General features: G+C 33.8%; 1 long non-coding RNA gene across 2 annotated transcripts; it reads right to left on the bottom strand.

The window, feature by feature from the left end:
* Positions 1–224: 224 nt before the first annotated feature.
* On the bottom strand, positions 225–2,887 carry LOC105784256 (uncharacterized). 2 transcript variants are annotated; one of them, XR_008192710.1, is made up of 4 exons: positions 2,784–2,887; positions 1,419–1,488; positions 755–1,116; positions 225–510 (listed from the first exon to the last, which is right to left on the bottom strand). It is a non-coding gene; the product is annotated as an uncharacterized LOC105784256 (long non-coding RNA). The 2 variants fall into 2 exon arrangements; XR_008192709.1 differs by lacking the exon at positions 225–510 and having other exon boundaries at positions 566–1,116.
* Positions 2,888–16,553: the final 13,666 nt, after the last annotated feature.

The following is a 16,553-nucleotide window of genomic DNA, read 5'->3' as shown; positions in this document are numbered from 1 at the left end:
ATAATATTTATTTTTATGATAAATATTATATTATGTTTTATTTTTAAATTTTGAACTTTAAATATACTTTTAAGGATAAATAAAAAAATATTATTTAAATTAATTTTTCTATGAAAATGATAAAAGAAGGCAAATAAAGGAAGCTTAAATAAAAATAAAAATTAATAAAAGTGAGAAAACGTAAATAATTAATAAAAATTAAAAATCGTAAACCTCGAAATTTAAGTCAAATCAACACCAATGCAATGCAAGCCATTGTTGAGTCTAATACAAGTGAACAAACTAATATCCTAAGAAGAGAATCCTATTTTACTAACAGCAGTAAAATGTCTAGTATTTATATCGAAAAATCAGATCAGAAGAAGCAATCTCTTTGCACACCATTTCAATTCCTAGTAAGGCCTTCGAAAGTAGTTGATGAAAGCCGGCATACACATCCGATCAATCAGCTTTCAGTTTTAGAATTTCCTTGGCGGTCCTTAAACAAAAATAGGGCATAGGCATGTGTTCCTACATAAGCATGGAAAAATCCAACTCAGTTCAAAGAAAAATGACTAGATATCGTGTTTCAAACGAATGAATGTGCATGTGAGAGTATCTTCAATATGTACTTTTGCCTTTTGTCATATATTTAGGCAGATAGACAATAGATTTTACATCCCAACAACTACTGCCCTGAGTACTAGAGTTTAATCATAGAAAAATCAAAATAAAACATGAACTACAAGGATAAAAAATTGTTCCATGGACTTACCTGCTCAAAACAAAGACTTAAGCCTCTGCTATAGAAGTTGATATATAGAATACATAAACATGCCACAATCAAACCTGTACATAGAGAAAATTGTTTAGGGGGAACAATTCAAATTCTAACACAAAAGGCATATGACGCCACTGTATTATCAAAACGTCTATACTTCTACTTGCAGACATAAAAGTATGCATAAATAAAAGATTCGAGAATTCAAGTGCCTCAATAAGGTATGTTTGAGGGGAAATTTTATAAACAAAAAAAAAGAAACTTGAACACGAATATCTCTGTGCAGCTGGATTTTGTTCGGCAAATCTACAAGCATCTTCCGTTTCCTTTTGATCTTGCTCAAATCGCATTAAGATCTATGAAATATTTAACAAACATCATTATCATAAAGACATACATATCGATAGAAGAAAATAATCTTCAAACTGCTAAGAAAACTAGCAACTTCCAATTCATGATTCATGAAAACCAGAAACACGGGTTTTTTAGCAAGTTCTGGCATATTGACATTAAATTTCATGAAGAAGCCTAAGGTGCCAGGTAAAAGTAAGCAAAATGATTTGCATGACAGGAATTACATAGTTTTATAATTATCTTTAAAAACAAGTCGGCAATTGACTGTAAATTTTGGCAAATTGAATAACATATTCCAGTTTACCCTAGCACATAATTCGCGTCGATTGTCCTGCTTAACCATCTCCATCAATGCTGTCTCCAGTTCATCAAATCTAATACAAGTGAGGAATTCAATGTCACATTTGTCAAGGGTTATTTCAGCTAAAGAAAAACAATTCTAAAATAAATAACAGATAAGTTCCTCCTTAAAATGCAAAGATTAAATAGTCACTTATATCCAATTTATAAAACATTATGACATAGCAGAGGTAAAAAGCAACCTGTAACCAAGAAAATAAATTACATTTCCTCTACGGTCTATAGAGAACCGACAATCAAATAACCAAAAGTAATAGACATAATATAAATTATTAACTGAGAACAGTTGATCTTTTCTCTTTTGTACCATGATTTTATTTTAAAAATATTAGCATAATAACGATGGTGATTTTATTTTCTTTAATGTTTTTTACATTCAAAATTATATTTATTTGATTAAAATAGTACAAATTAAAACTCAAAAAAATATTAACAGATAAAATAAAAAAGTTTAAAAGATGAATAATGTAGACAAACCTAACAATTTTATATGGATATAATGAATTCCTATTAATATATATAATGCATATAAAGAAATAAATCAACTTTATGATTTTTCCAACCAAATTCCTTATTTTCAAACCAAACTAAGAAAATCATAAATGGGCATACACGTTAAACATTTCCTCCTCTTCCATTGTTTTATTTTTTATCACCTAGAGTCGGTTAAGGACAATAACCCAGATATGGAAAATAAAAATTAAGGACACAAATCTAGTTTAAAGCTTACGGTTAATGGCCAACCCTTCAACGGAAGGCTACCAACTCCAAGGTTCAGAAGAAAAGTAAGCATGGAAGTATAAGAATATATACAAGAATACCTCGATTTAATAAACTACAGAACCAAAGGTTATTATATATGGTGCCTTCATTTTAAAAGAGAAATGAACCAGACAAAATAGAAACAGCAACTTCATGCAGTATTTTTTTATAGTAGCTAGATTTAGCAAACGACAGTGCCAAACTAGAGAATCACCCAATTATCTTAAGTTACAGTGCACTAAGCATATTTTACAGTATCCCACAAGCAAACACCTAATCTACTAGCTTTCCTTTTGAAATATTTGGGATCGTATTGGCCAAATTTAGAAGCATGTGAGTTGAATAAGGTAAGAAAGATAAGATGGACTGTGATGAAACCAAATATAAAATTTTTTGTAGAGGCTGAATGGAAATGACATAATGTTATAGTAAATCAATAAATCCATGACAAGATAATTAGAAGTTAGGTTATGGAAATGAAACTCATTATTATGTAGCAAGGTGAATGGTGCAAAGTGAATATAAAACCAGTAGTTACAAAGAGTACCTGTATTTCCTATTCCAGGTTTTGACTGCATGATTCCCTGTCCATAAATTGAGGGATCCATGGGCATGGCTCTCTGTGGACCGCCCAAATTCACGTCACCTTTAGTCTTGCAAGGATATATATATATATATATATTAGTTCAAGAAACAGAAAGAGATTGATTGCAAAATGTTGCAGCAAATACAGAAAGAACTTTTTCCAACTAGCAAAAAAAAGTTAGTAGAATCAATGCCTGAATTTGTTGCAATGCTGCAGTTACACTTCCTTGATTTCCTTGAACCAACTGACTGCATCAAAAATGATGATTGTATGTATGTGCCTACCATGAATATGACATATAGTGAATGAAAAATTATGTATGTGCCTAACATCTTGAGCAACAGTCATAGTTCCATCAACTACAATCGATCCATGACTAATATCTTGAGCAAATATCACAGGAATCGAGACACAAATAAGAACCAACCGAAGCACAGTTCCATTCTGTAAATCGATTATAAGGGCCTCACTCACTTCCACCGTACTGTATTAACTATTATGTTAACTACGAATTAACGATATAAGATAGTATCAGAAACTGAACATCTATGGTGGAATTCTATATGAAATGATTGAAATCAAAAGTATATTTTAAACAACAAAAAAGGCGAAAACTTTCAAGTTTCAGACAGCAAGTTGTCCTAAACCACACAGTTTATCACCTATCTTTCCAGGTTATTAATAACTTGTAAGAAATCATTCTTTAATACCTTGGCCAGGTGTTCTTTCTACCTATTTTATTACAAATTCCCACTTAGAGAATTTATATTTACAATATCAATTTCAACAATCTTTAATCCTTGCAAAGGTAATGAGGTGAATAATACATACATATACATATATCAGGTCTCAATCTATCATGCCTTAACACATAATCAAACATATATGCCTGAATAATGGAATAAGAAATAAAAGAAGTAGCAGATCCAGAAAAGCAATCTAAGTTTCAAATTTAAACCCAGAAAAGAACCCCAAAAGAAAAGAACTCCAAATAGAAATAAAAACCTAGAAAAAAAGCTAACTAACCTCCAAAAGAAAGAAGGTAGAAAACATCCATTGGGAAAAAGCAAAGAAAATGCAGTGAAGTTATCTTTGGAAACAAACAGACCCACCAACAGTATAGAACAAGCTATAGTATTGGTTTAGCCAAAATAGAAAGCTCGGATCTGTTTAGGCTTAGACTGGTGGTGTTGTTTCTTTTGTTCTGAAAGACAAGATAAACATGTTTGGTGGAATGGGTGGGGACTCGTATTTTTCGGTTAGCCATTGGAGAGTAGAAGAAGAAGGGGAAGTAGAGAAAACGATGAAGAAGGAGTTTAAAACATCGTCATCTGGTAGCGAGATGGAAAGCTGGGTTCCTTTGATAGGGTCAGGTGAAGAGGAAAGAGAGAAAGGGAGAGGGGAAAGGGTAATAGGAGAAAGGACTTGGTGAATGAAAAGGGAACGGGTATCAAAAGAAGTTTAAAACATTGTCGGCCATGGGAAGATTAGGGATTTCACGGGGGAAAATTTTTTGTAAAGTGGCGCGATTTCTCAAAGTAAAATGATTTTTGCGGCTGCTTACTTTTTGCGGCGTTTAACATAAAAACGCTACAAAAAAATTATTTTATTTTGAACAAAACGACGTTGTTTTGCTCTACTAAAAATCTTTTATTTTGCTAACTAAAATATAGCTATTTTGCTACATGTTCAATGTGGAATGATTTTAGTTTTTGTATTTCATTTTTATTTGTTATAAATTGGTTCTATCCAAAATATATACTTACCTATCCATATGATCAATCTGTTACATGAATTTATTTATTTATCAATTTTTTAAATCTAATATTTAAATATATCAAATGGTTTAAACCATTTAATCTAAATTTAGATTAAATATTTTAAATATAAAAACATTAATTAATTGTATAAAATTTCATCATTTAACAAATCTAAAGTAAACCTTAAATCCTAAACCATTTAATATATATAAAATTGATCTATTATCTCTTAAATAATTTAAACTATAATCCTAATTTTAATATATTAAAATTAATATTATCTTTTATAATTATATAAGAAATTATTTAATATATAAATTAAAAAACATCGATTAATCTAAACCCTAAACCCTTAACCCCTATCTCTTAAGCCCTAAATCATAAAACATAAACCCTAAAACCCCTAACCCCTCTTTGACAGTTATATAAGAACTTAATTAATATATAAATTAAAAAATACTAATTAATCTAAACAAAACCTTAACCCAGCCCCGAATCTCTAAACCCTAAATCACTAACTCTTAACCTCTAAGCTCTAACCCCTAACTATAAACCCCTAACCCCTAACTACTAACCCCTAAACCTTATTTAATATATAAATTAAAAAACACTAATTAATCTAAACCATAAACCATAACTCGAATCCCTACCCCTAACCCTAAACCTTATTTAATATAAATTAAACCACACTAATTAATCTAAAGCTTATATCCTAACCTGACACTGAATCCATAAACCTTAAATCTGTAACTCTTAATCTCTAACCCTAACCCCTAAATCACAACCCTTAAACCAGAACCTCTAATCCATAATCCCTAATTCCATAATATATAAACATTAAAATTGTAACTCCTAAACCGGCCTTAAATCCTAAATTAACCATATACCCTAAACCATATATATTAAACCCTAAACTATAATGATAATTAATTAAATATTTTAAAATTAATACTATCGTATCTTTTACAATTATATATGAAATTATTTAATATATAAATTAAAAATCAATCAGTCATGTATCCAAAAAATTTTAAAATTATTTTAAATAATAATATTTTAATTTTTCCATTTTTAACAAACATTCAATTAAAAATAAATTAAATTTTAATTAATATAAATAAACAATTTAAATAGTAATTAGACAGATAAAATGTTTTTGCGGCGCTTTTCCAAAAACGCCGCTAAAGCCCTGAGCATTAGCGGCGCTTCTCCAAAAACGCCGCTAAAGCCCAGAGCATTAGCGGCGCTTCTCCAAAAACGCCGCTAAAGCCCCGAAAGGTCAAAAAACGATGTCATTGGGCTTAGGTTTTTTGTGGCATTTTCTCAAAAACGTCGCTAATTCTTTTTTTTAGCCCCGCTAATGCTCAATCTTTAGCTACGTTTTCTGTAAAGCGCCGCTAATGCTCGATTTTTAGTGGCGTTTTTTATCCAAGCGCCACTAAAAGCGCCGCTAAAAGCCTGTTTTGGTGTAGTGAAGCTAAATTCATAGGTCAAATAATAATAAAATAATCTAGACTAATCAGAGTTTGATTGAAACAAATAAACAGAGTTTAACTGAAATATTATTTCTCAAATTTGACTGAAATAGGAGTCAACTTCAACACTTAGAATGTGGAGATTTGATCGAAATTGCATTGTTGATTTTGGAGAGAATATCTTTGATTAATTGTGCTTTGAATGTTGATATGGTAATAACTATTTTTAAGGAGTTTGTCACGCCCTGATTTTTTAATTTTATCTTATGTGTGTTTGTTAGCATAAAATGAGTTATTGGCCTAATAGTTAAGTGTTAGTGAAATTATCCTTAAGACTTGAGTTCGATTCCCTCCCCTCACGTATCTTTATTTTCAGCTTAATTTTGCTTCCCAAACCCTAGAGTGTGTCGTGCATAAGCCTATTAAAACCCTAGTATATATTTTCTTTTTCCTGTTTAGCCTTTCTTTTCTTCCTTATTTGCTCATTCTTGTTGCCACCCCTCTTCCCTATTTCTCCCATATTTAATTTTATCTTTTTTTTTCTCTGTTCTTCTATCCCTAAACCCGAGTTTTACTTTTATTTGAGTCACCTCTTCTTTTCACCATTGCTATCGAATTTTTGTTGCACTCAGTTCATCTCTTTTCTCTCTATTTTTTCTTCTACTTTGCCCTATTTGTGGTCAAATCTCTGTTGATTTTTTCTCACCATTGTCGCATCATTTTTTCCCTCATATTCTTTCATTATTATTGTTGTCGAAATCACAATTTGCATTTGGTCGAAGCTTATTTAATGTTTTTGTTGGTGGACATTTGAATTCTTTGATCAATTGTCATCTCAGATCTACAATTTGGTGGAAGAGTAAGTTGATATTAAAATCAAATCCAATCTCGTATTTGATTTCTTTTTCCTTGTGTTGGTCAAATCTTATTATGGTATTTCACCAAATCTTATTTTTTTTGTTTTGTGTGTATTTCATATCCAAGTTTCAGATCCGAATCGTAGTGGTGCTTCGAACAATTGACAGTGCTTTGTGGACGTGTATTGAGGTATGTGTCCTAAAAATTTGTGATTGGAGTGTGTGTGTGTGTGTGTAACCCTTATACCATGGTCGAATGTGTGTATTTGTTTTGTAAGTTGGTTGAATATGTATGCATATGTTTTGCAAGTTGTTCGAATATGTATGTCTTCTTGTGCTATGGCTGAATGTCAAGTAAGTGTATGTGGGTGGCCGATTGTATGGTGAATATTATAAGACTTAACCGATTGTGTATGTTACCAAGTGATAACACTCTAGAATAACGTATTTTTATGTATTAATTATGTATTTATTCTGAGTATGATCCTGCTAATTTGAGCTATTTATGATCTTTTATCTCATAGGGACTAAATTTGAGGCAAAAGCAAAATTAAGGGCCAAAAGCGTGAATTTAGAGATAAAATGGGCCAATGTGTGACACAAGGAAAAGTTGGTGCCAAAAGTGCAAGCATGGAGGACACAAGGGTTGAAATGCAAAAAGAAGAGATTTTATTCTATTAAACTCTATTTTAATTATATTAGGATAATTAATATTGAGATAATTATTAAGGATTATTTTTAGGATTTTATTTTATCTTTATTTATCTTCAATTAAATGTATTTATCTTTTAGGAATTTAAGCAGGATTAGACTATCCCCCCTAGCACTATAAATAGGGGGTGAAGTGACTCAAAAGGGGATCCCAGATATTTTTCTGAAAACACTCTCTCCCCAAAAGTTTAGCCTTTTGTTCTTCTCATATTTATTTTTAATAAAATCTTTATTTTTTTATTTATTTTCTTTTGTACCACAACCATGAGCCACTAAACTCATCTAGCCGAAGGTTGTCAAAAATCTCCAAAAGAGTTCATGAGGCTTAGAATTCATAATTAGCCTCCTCGCTGAGTATTCATCGTTTCTCTGCACTACGGGGTTGACGCTTTCGTCCATGTCCCTTAAGAAGTAAGCTTTTCAACGTATGCAAAGGCGGCCGCTTTGTATGTTTTGGGAAGGTTGCACAGTCGGTTCGTTAGCTTACTGCGTCAGAGGTTGGCGAGCCCAAGAGACAAAATGGCGTGGGATTTGCCATTGAGAAGCGTTGATCTAGCATAAGACGATCCCACAGAAGCGATTCTTGGCTAGAGTCAGGTTCCACCACATCGTAAGTCTAAATCCTTGGAGCTGGTGGTCGTAGGCGTCCTCTTCCACTATAACTGGCTTATTCGGTTTGGGAAGGATCATCTAAAAGCTGAGGATTGAACCCAAGGTGGAACGAGACAATTGGAGGCTGGAATCTCCCATAAGAATTTTCTTTCTCTCAATTCTATTTTTAATTTCTCTAATTTTCGATTCAATATTCTTAAATTTGTTTTTATTTTATTTTTCGTTTTCAAATCCAAACATTTAATTCTGTTATTTTTTTATTTTATTTTTTTCAGGCACGCAAGTTGTCTTGGGCAAGACTCTGCCTGGGATTTTACGGAACAAGATATTTTGCAAGTCCAGTCCCTGAGGATTTGACCCTACTTCCCTTTTACTATTCTTTTTCATTATTTATTAGGGATAGGATATTTTTGGTGCTTTCAACGACTGCATCACCAAGTTAAGATTAACCAAATGCCATGAACCCTAAATTGTGGAAATCAAATGTCACGAGCCTTGACTATGTAAATTAAATACATATGTGCCCTTATCCCTAACAGCTGAATGTGACTTGTGCTTACTTCTATGATTGCCCGATTGTGCCTAAGGGTTGTCTGCTACGATTGAATAAGTATAAACTGCTAATCTAGGATATCGTATTTTTATTACTTGTTTTACTGAATGCATGAGAGCATGCCTATTGCTTTGTATTTACTGATCGCATGTAAAGTATGCCACTGTTACTGAGTTACTGATAGCAGGTTAATACATGCCACTATTTTGTATTGTATCCGATTCTTTCATGCATGTTATGCCATCCTGTTGCATGGGATTGGGAAGATTGGTGACAGAGTAGTTCCGGTGGTTTATCCATAAATATGGGAGTTCTAGTGGTTTATCCACAAATATTAGAGTTCTAGCGATATAGCCGCAACACTAGAGTATTGTTTGAAGTTCTAGCGGTCTGTCTACTAACTTTTTACTAGTGGTTTAACCGTAAATTACTGGTAGTTTATTTGTAAATATTTACTGTTACTAGTGGTTTATACAAAATGAGCTGATTGATGGGTTGGAAACTACATTGACATTCAGGGACATGTTCATAAATGATGAAAACTCTGTGATTCTGTATATTCTGAAACACTATGATCTATGACACTGTTAAGATATTCTCTCTGTTTACTTGCATGCTTTTGGGATCTATGGTACACTGATTTCTTATGATTAAAACTCACACTTAGCTTTATAGCTTATTCCCTTAGTTTACTATCTTATAGGTAACCTAAGAGGTTAGGACTTGGACTCTACATTCGAAGGTCTTGTATCAGTTTCTCAGTTTAATATTATAATTTTTATCACTATTCGGGACTGTAATAATTTTTAAACAGATTGTGGTATGGGTTCGATATTATGGGTTATTTTTGTATTTTGCATGCAATATCGTTAAAAATGGTTAAGTTAAATAATTGCACGAACCTACAAATTTGTGATTATAAGCATGTAAGAATTTTTTTAATAAAAAGGAGAAAAATAAAACTAAGAGAAGTTCACTATAGTTTTTTCGAAATAAAATAGGTAAATGATTTAAAATGGAAGTTTCTTAGAATCTGATTTTTTTATTGAGCCATTTCAGTGGCCAATGTGGCCTTTAGGATTTGGCAATAACTTTCGGGTCGGGTTAGGGAGGTTATATTTGGTGGTATCAAAGCTTGGTTCATAAACTCAGCCTGAGGTTTTAAATGAGTTTGCTTGCATGATTTTGAAAAGTGGTATTCTGGAAAAAAACATGCCATAATATTTGGAAAAAAGACAGTGTTATTTTAAAAAATGAATGTCGGACCTCATAGTACGCGTGAAATTATATACAAACACTAAGGATTGTGTTGCTTAAAAATGTAAACATTAGAACTGAAAACTTTCAAGAATTAATTAGAGTTTGTATCTTTCTCAAACTGTAGATAAAACTTAAGACCGTATAATCAGCTATGAATATAGTGGTACACGAGCTCGTGGTATGCGAACCCGTGAAGGGCGATGTCAAGTGGCTAAAGTTGAGTCATTTTCTTCTTTAGGATGTATGCCTGACCTAAAGACAAACAACACCGTTGATGCGCTTATCGCTGAAGGTGAAAATCAAGAGTCTTGGGATGAGGCTGTGACCCAAGCCATGTTAAGCGTTTTACAAAGGGTTGCTGGAAAAAAGCCCAGACTAGGACTGGAAACAGTGGGCTTATTACTGAGAGGCTACGATCTAATAAGGCCGAATTATTTAGGGGTCTTCTTGAACAAGCCCTATAGTGGTAGAATATTGGATAGAGACCACTAAAAAGATTCTAGAGGATATGGACTGCACTCCAAAATAGAAGGTTAAAGGTACTGTGCCCTTTCTAAGGGTCGAAGCCTATCGTTGGTGGTAATCACTGGTTAGAGGTATACAGGCTCATCATATAACTTGTACCTACTTTTAGTAGGCCTTTCAAAAGAAATATGTGGATACTTCATATGTCAAGGCCCGTCGGTTTGAATTTAAAGAACTTAAGCAATAAGACATGTCAATAGCCAAATATAAGGCTAAGTTTTTTAGATTGAGCTGTTATGCTCTGGGTATGCTGATGACTGAGAAGGACAAGAACCTACAGTTTGAAGATCGGCTGAGATATGACTTGAAAATCCAAGTGGCCCTGCATCAGGAAAGAGTGTTTGAGGCCTCGGTTGAGAAAACCAAGATTATTGAGAAGACTAAGCACTGGGAAAGTGAGGAAAGGGAAAAGAATAGAGTTCAACATGAGAGGGATTCATGACCTACTGGCTTATATTTACGACCCTTGATATAGTCTAGAGAAGGGAAACCACAACAATTTAATGTAGGAGCTAATACTGGAGGTTCTATTAGATTAATAAGGATTCAGGTTTTTAGATATTGTGATAAGCGACATCTAGGTGAGTGTTACAAAAAGATTGGTGTATGTTTCAGATGTGAGTCTGTCGAGCATCAAATAAAAGATTGTCCACGTCATCCTCCTGGTCAGATGCAAGCTTAGAATCAGATTCAAAATCAGAAAGCTAGAAAGTTATTTTTGAGGGGTCCGATCAAAATCGAGCTAGATAGCCGACACTGATTTATGGAGCTAGGCATTGAGAGGACCGAGACGTATCCAATATCAATGCAGGTAATTTTATGATCCATTCAAAATTTGTACTTTGTATTGATTAATATTGGTTTTACTCAATTGTTTGATGTTAATAATGTTTCTGTTAAAACTGGGAATTTGGGGTGGAGGAATCTATTAGTGATGTTTCTGTAATTAGTTCTTTAAGAGATGTTCGTAGAAGTTTAGGGTGAAGTTTTGCCTAGAATTACGTTGGAATCAAAGTTGTGCAGTGAAAAAGTGTTGGTTTGGGTTGAAAAGAAGGATAACAGACTTTGTGGCTAAGTGACTAGTATATCAGCAGGAAATTTTGAGGACAAATTTCTTCTAAGGAGGGGAGAGTCGTCACGCCCCGATTTTATAATGTTATCTTATGTGTGTTTGTTAGCATAAAATGAAAATGAGCTACTAGTCGAATGATTAAGTGTTAGTGAAATTATCCTTGAGATTAGATTTCGATTCCCTCCCCTCTCATATCTTTATTTTCAGCTTATTTTTGCTTCCCAAACCCTATAACTATCTTATAGGTTACCTGACAGGTTAGGACCTGAACTCGGCATTCGGAGGTCTCGTCTCATTTTTTCAGTTTAATATTATAATTTTTATCACTATTTGGGACTGTAATAATTTTTATATAGAATTTGGTATGCGTTTGATATTCTGGGTTATTTTGGTATTTTGCATGCAATATCATTAAAACTAGTTAAGTTAGATAATTGGACGAACCTACACATTGGTGATTATAAGCATGTAAAAATGTTTTTTTAATAAATAAAAAAAAGAATAATAAAAATAAGATAAGCCCACTACAATTTTTTTGAAATAAAATAGGCAAATGATTTAAAAAGGAAGTTTCTGAGAATCTGGTCATTTTTTTTATTGCGTCATTTCAGTGGCCAATATGGCCTTCAGAATCCAACAATAACTTCTGGGTTGGGTTAAGGAGGTTACGGAGTTACTTTATACTCACTTAGATTCTATGTTAGGTAGCCAAAATTTATATATATTTGAAGGCTTGTATTGGTTTTTTATAAGAGCTTATTGAGAGCATTTTAATATGTTCATTGAGGAATTGTTTTATGAGAGAGTGCAAACTGTTATTGTAAACATTCTTGAGTGTTTGCTGAGAATTTAGAGGTAAGTGCTCTAGTCTTTAGCTAGAAAGGTGAGATCTCTATACTTGAGGAGTGATAGAGTGTGAATCACTTGTTATATTTTCAATCAAAGATAGTGGAATCCTTGGTGTTATATAGTTTTGTTTGCACAGTTTTTCGCAGTGTTAAACCATACTAATCGCTACAATAACACACTTCCATTTACAATTTTGTACTTCAACTAACAAGTAACTTAGAATGGCAACATATATTTTCATCCTTATAAAAAAACAACTACCACCTCAAATTGATAGGTCTAACTTCCAGATTCTTGCATGTAGGTAACTTAATGCCATACAACAAGTTTAACTTGGAGGCAAGCTTATATCCAAACCTGAATTGGCCTAAAAGCTTTAGAACCAAATAAACTCGATCTAATTAATTGACTCACACCAAAACTAACCAAACTCAACCAATTGACAAATCTATTTGGATTAGGTGTTCATAGGATAGGTTCGTGTGTTCACTTTGTATTCAAAAATAGTTAAACTATATTTTGTTTTGATAAAAGCATTAGGGAAACAAATTACCTGATCATTATCTACCTTTAAATCCAATAAAATAAAGGAAAGATTGAAAAAGAAAAACAAGTGGGGCTATATTTGTAAAAACATCTTCACACTGGAGTGAGTTCTTACTCACTAAAGCTAAAGGAGCTTGTCATGGCCTAAGAGATTGAGGTGTTTGGAATGATCTACAAGGGAGCAATTGGACAAGGAAGATTGTCAAAGAAACACTAAACCCGCAGCTCGGGAATCTTTTGATAAATAAGTTTTGGACATTCTCAAGGAGCATGCAAGTTACCAGAGTCAAGGAATTACTCTTGGAAGCCAAGGGCCTAATTAAACAACATTCACGGTCATCTGAACTAGGTAGGTGTGAATATGCTCAAGACAAGGTAACAGACAGGCAAGCCAGTTGCGTGGCCACTAGACGAGGTGCCGACAACATCTTGTCATCCCTAATGGGTCTTTTAGATACGCCAGGTAGATGATTACCTACCTGGATGCCTGAATTGAGTGTGTGGGGATTTAACCACCTCACAGCATACCTGGGGCACTACACCTATGGGTGTTAGAGCACCCCTATTCATGTTAAACAACCTCTTTTCGACTAATGGGGTTTGGCCAGTGTAGATAACCAATGATGATTAGGAATGTGGTCCAATAGGTGTTAGAAGATTTTGGTATAAATAGGTGTAGAGGATTCTTTTGATAGAGAGAGGAAGCACTGCAAACAAGTGAAAGAGATATACTAAAAGAAGGCAAAAAGAAAGACTGGAGAAGATCCGATTGCACTAATAGCAGCAGTAGGTGATAGTCAGTAAAGTGGAAAAAGGAAATATGGCTGCCGATCGCGCTTAACAAAGAAGTAAGTTAAGAGAATTTCAAAGAGAACACTTTGAGAGTTCAAAATGATGAAAATGCCAAAAGTACTAAAAGTCCTTTCACCTATTATGAAAGACTCCTATTTATAATGTTTCAAGAATAGGAGTTACAAAACTAATAATTAGTAAGAATAATGTAATTAATTCTTAGTTACAATTGTATTAATTATTAAGAATGTGTAACACCCTAAAATCGGCCTAGACGTCCAAACCAAGTCCAGAGGGTTACATCATCAACATTAAACATACCGCATTTATAACGTAGTCAAAATAACCATTCAGCACAAAATATAAACACCACGATTAACTAAGTATAGAATCTTCTCAAACATCATAATATCATAGAATACCAAAACCCCTAATAGTAGTATTTAAAGAAAAGATAAAAGCTTGACCGAACTCTCGCGGTGCCGACCCATTCAAGTCTGAAAACCACTTGAAATCCAATAAAAAAAAATGAGTTGTGAACTCAGTTCATAAAAGACGTTCATTCAATTAGAACAATTTATCAAATAGTTCTCGAATCCCAAGATTCGTTTTAGTAATAGAAAAAAATTTCAATTCAGATTCAGAACAGATCAGTTGCATATGCAGAAGCAATTTCAATTTCACATACAGAACAGCTCAGATTCGGATGCAAATATTACTAACCCCATCCTCTACACACCGTCTTTAGCCATCCTAACACACCATTAAGGGTGTTCAATGCCCAACCAACACTACACACCATAGAGTGTATGTCTGACACGTTTACAGAGGCGCAGCTTACCTGCTAGATCAAAATACGACAAATCGCCAAATTCAAAATTATACGCATTGTGGCTTAACCACTAATTCAGAGCATATTACTTCCTTCTACACAATATCCTAACCCATGCAAATGCAAAGTACAAATATACACAATATGTGTCCAGTCTTTCTAAATTATTTCACGATTAGATAGAACAGTTCAATATCAAAAATAACTATCATAGTACATACACAATTATGTTATTCATATGTCAGTTATAGAGCATCAAAAAGTTCTCAGACAAAAAAATTTAGATCATTCACACATTGGGGAGGTCAATATTAGTGTTGGGCAACACTCATGGCCTCAAAAACAAGATTCAGACCATATTTATATGCCACACGGCCTAGAAACACGCCCATGTCCTTGACCGTGTGACTCACACGGCCTGGGCACGTGCCCATGTCCTCTGCCCATGTGGTTCTAAAACATAAACAGTAAGTTACACGGCCTGGACACGGGTCCGTGTCCCTGGCTGTGTGGCCCTAAGTCACAAATAGAGAGTTACACGGCTTAGACACACGTTCGTGTCCTTGCCCGTGTGAACCCTACACTAACATGCCACATACGGCCTTGACACATTCCCATGTGCCTTACTTGTATGGCTCCAAATCAATGAACAGTGAGTTACACGGCCACCCACATGGCCTGGCACACGCCCATGTAGCTAGCCGTGTGGCATTGACTGCCACATTTTTTGGCGTCCGAAAATCACAGAATTTAAGGTTTTCAATACGCACCTGAAGAGATTTTGAAGTAATACGAATATAGAGAGTCCCTGAAACCTAAAACAACCATCCAATCGTTTAATCAACCGACCTTAACGCCAATGAAGCATAATTAAACACAAAAACTTATGTCGACACAAAACCTTCAACAAAATTGTCACCTACCGAAAGATTACTTGTGACTACTCAAATTATCCTGCCAAGATTCACTACTTCCAACACCTATTCCTAAAATAAGGAACCAATATCGTTTAACAATGCGAAATCATTCTTTAACGCAAACAACCAATAATATGACACCGTCGTTCTTAGAACTCTTAACGAATTACTACAATTGATATCACAAAAGATGTACTTACCTAACTCGTACAACAAATCAGAATGAGAGTCTAACTATCATCAACAGAGCTCTAACGATATATAAAAAAACAAAAGCAAAAGAAGAGGAAAAAGAAAATAAAAGGGAAGGAAGAAAATCGTAAGAGGAAAAGAAAAAGAAAAAGAACATTTGAAACATATTGTCTTAACCACCAGCAAGTTTTCCGACAACAAGAAAAATATTTCCTAATGCATATGATGGGATTCGAACTCGGGACCATATAGAATACAGATGCTTAACCAGTGAACCAACAGGCTCATTCCTGACATAGATTCACACAGAATTGCACTTAACTTGTAACGCATGGATAGGGGTTGTTTTAAAAATAATAAAACTTTTAACGATGCGGCTCCAACTCCAGACCTTAAACACGATAGCAGAACACAGAGCCACAGATATAGAAATTAATTACTGCAGATTCTCACAATTAAATTCTCAAAATTTTAGGGCATTGCAGAATGAATAGTGAAAGGTTTTGTTAGAGATAGTAAATAGTGAAGAAGAATTCACTATGTTTCTGAAAAGAGGGAAAAACAATCAATATTATAAAAAGGTATCCCCTTGGAAAAGGATTATATGATTTGGCCAAAAAGGAAAGCTAAGCCCAAGATTTGTGGGACCTTATGAAATTCTGGAAAGATGTGATCCAGTGGCATATAAATTATCTTTGCCTCCTAAACTATCTAAGATTCATAACGCCTTCCACGTGTTAGTGTTGCAAAGGAATAGATCCAACCCTGAGCACATGGT

The sequence above is a fragment of the Gossypium raimondii genome, chromosome 13 (genome assembly GCF_025698545.1).
Source record: "Gossypium raimondii isolate GPD5lz chromosome 13, ASM2569854v1, whole genome shotgun sequence".
Lineage (NCBI taxonomy): Eukaryota > Viridiplantae > Streptophyta > Magnoliopsida > Malvales > Malvaceae > Gossypium > Gossypium raimondii.
Note: the sequence above shows the minus strand (reverse complement) of the source record. Positions and strands in the feature narration are given on the sequence as shown.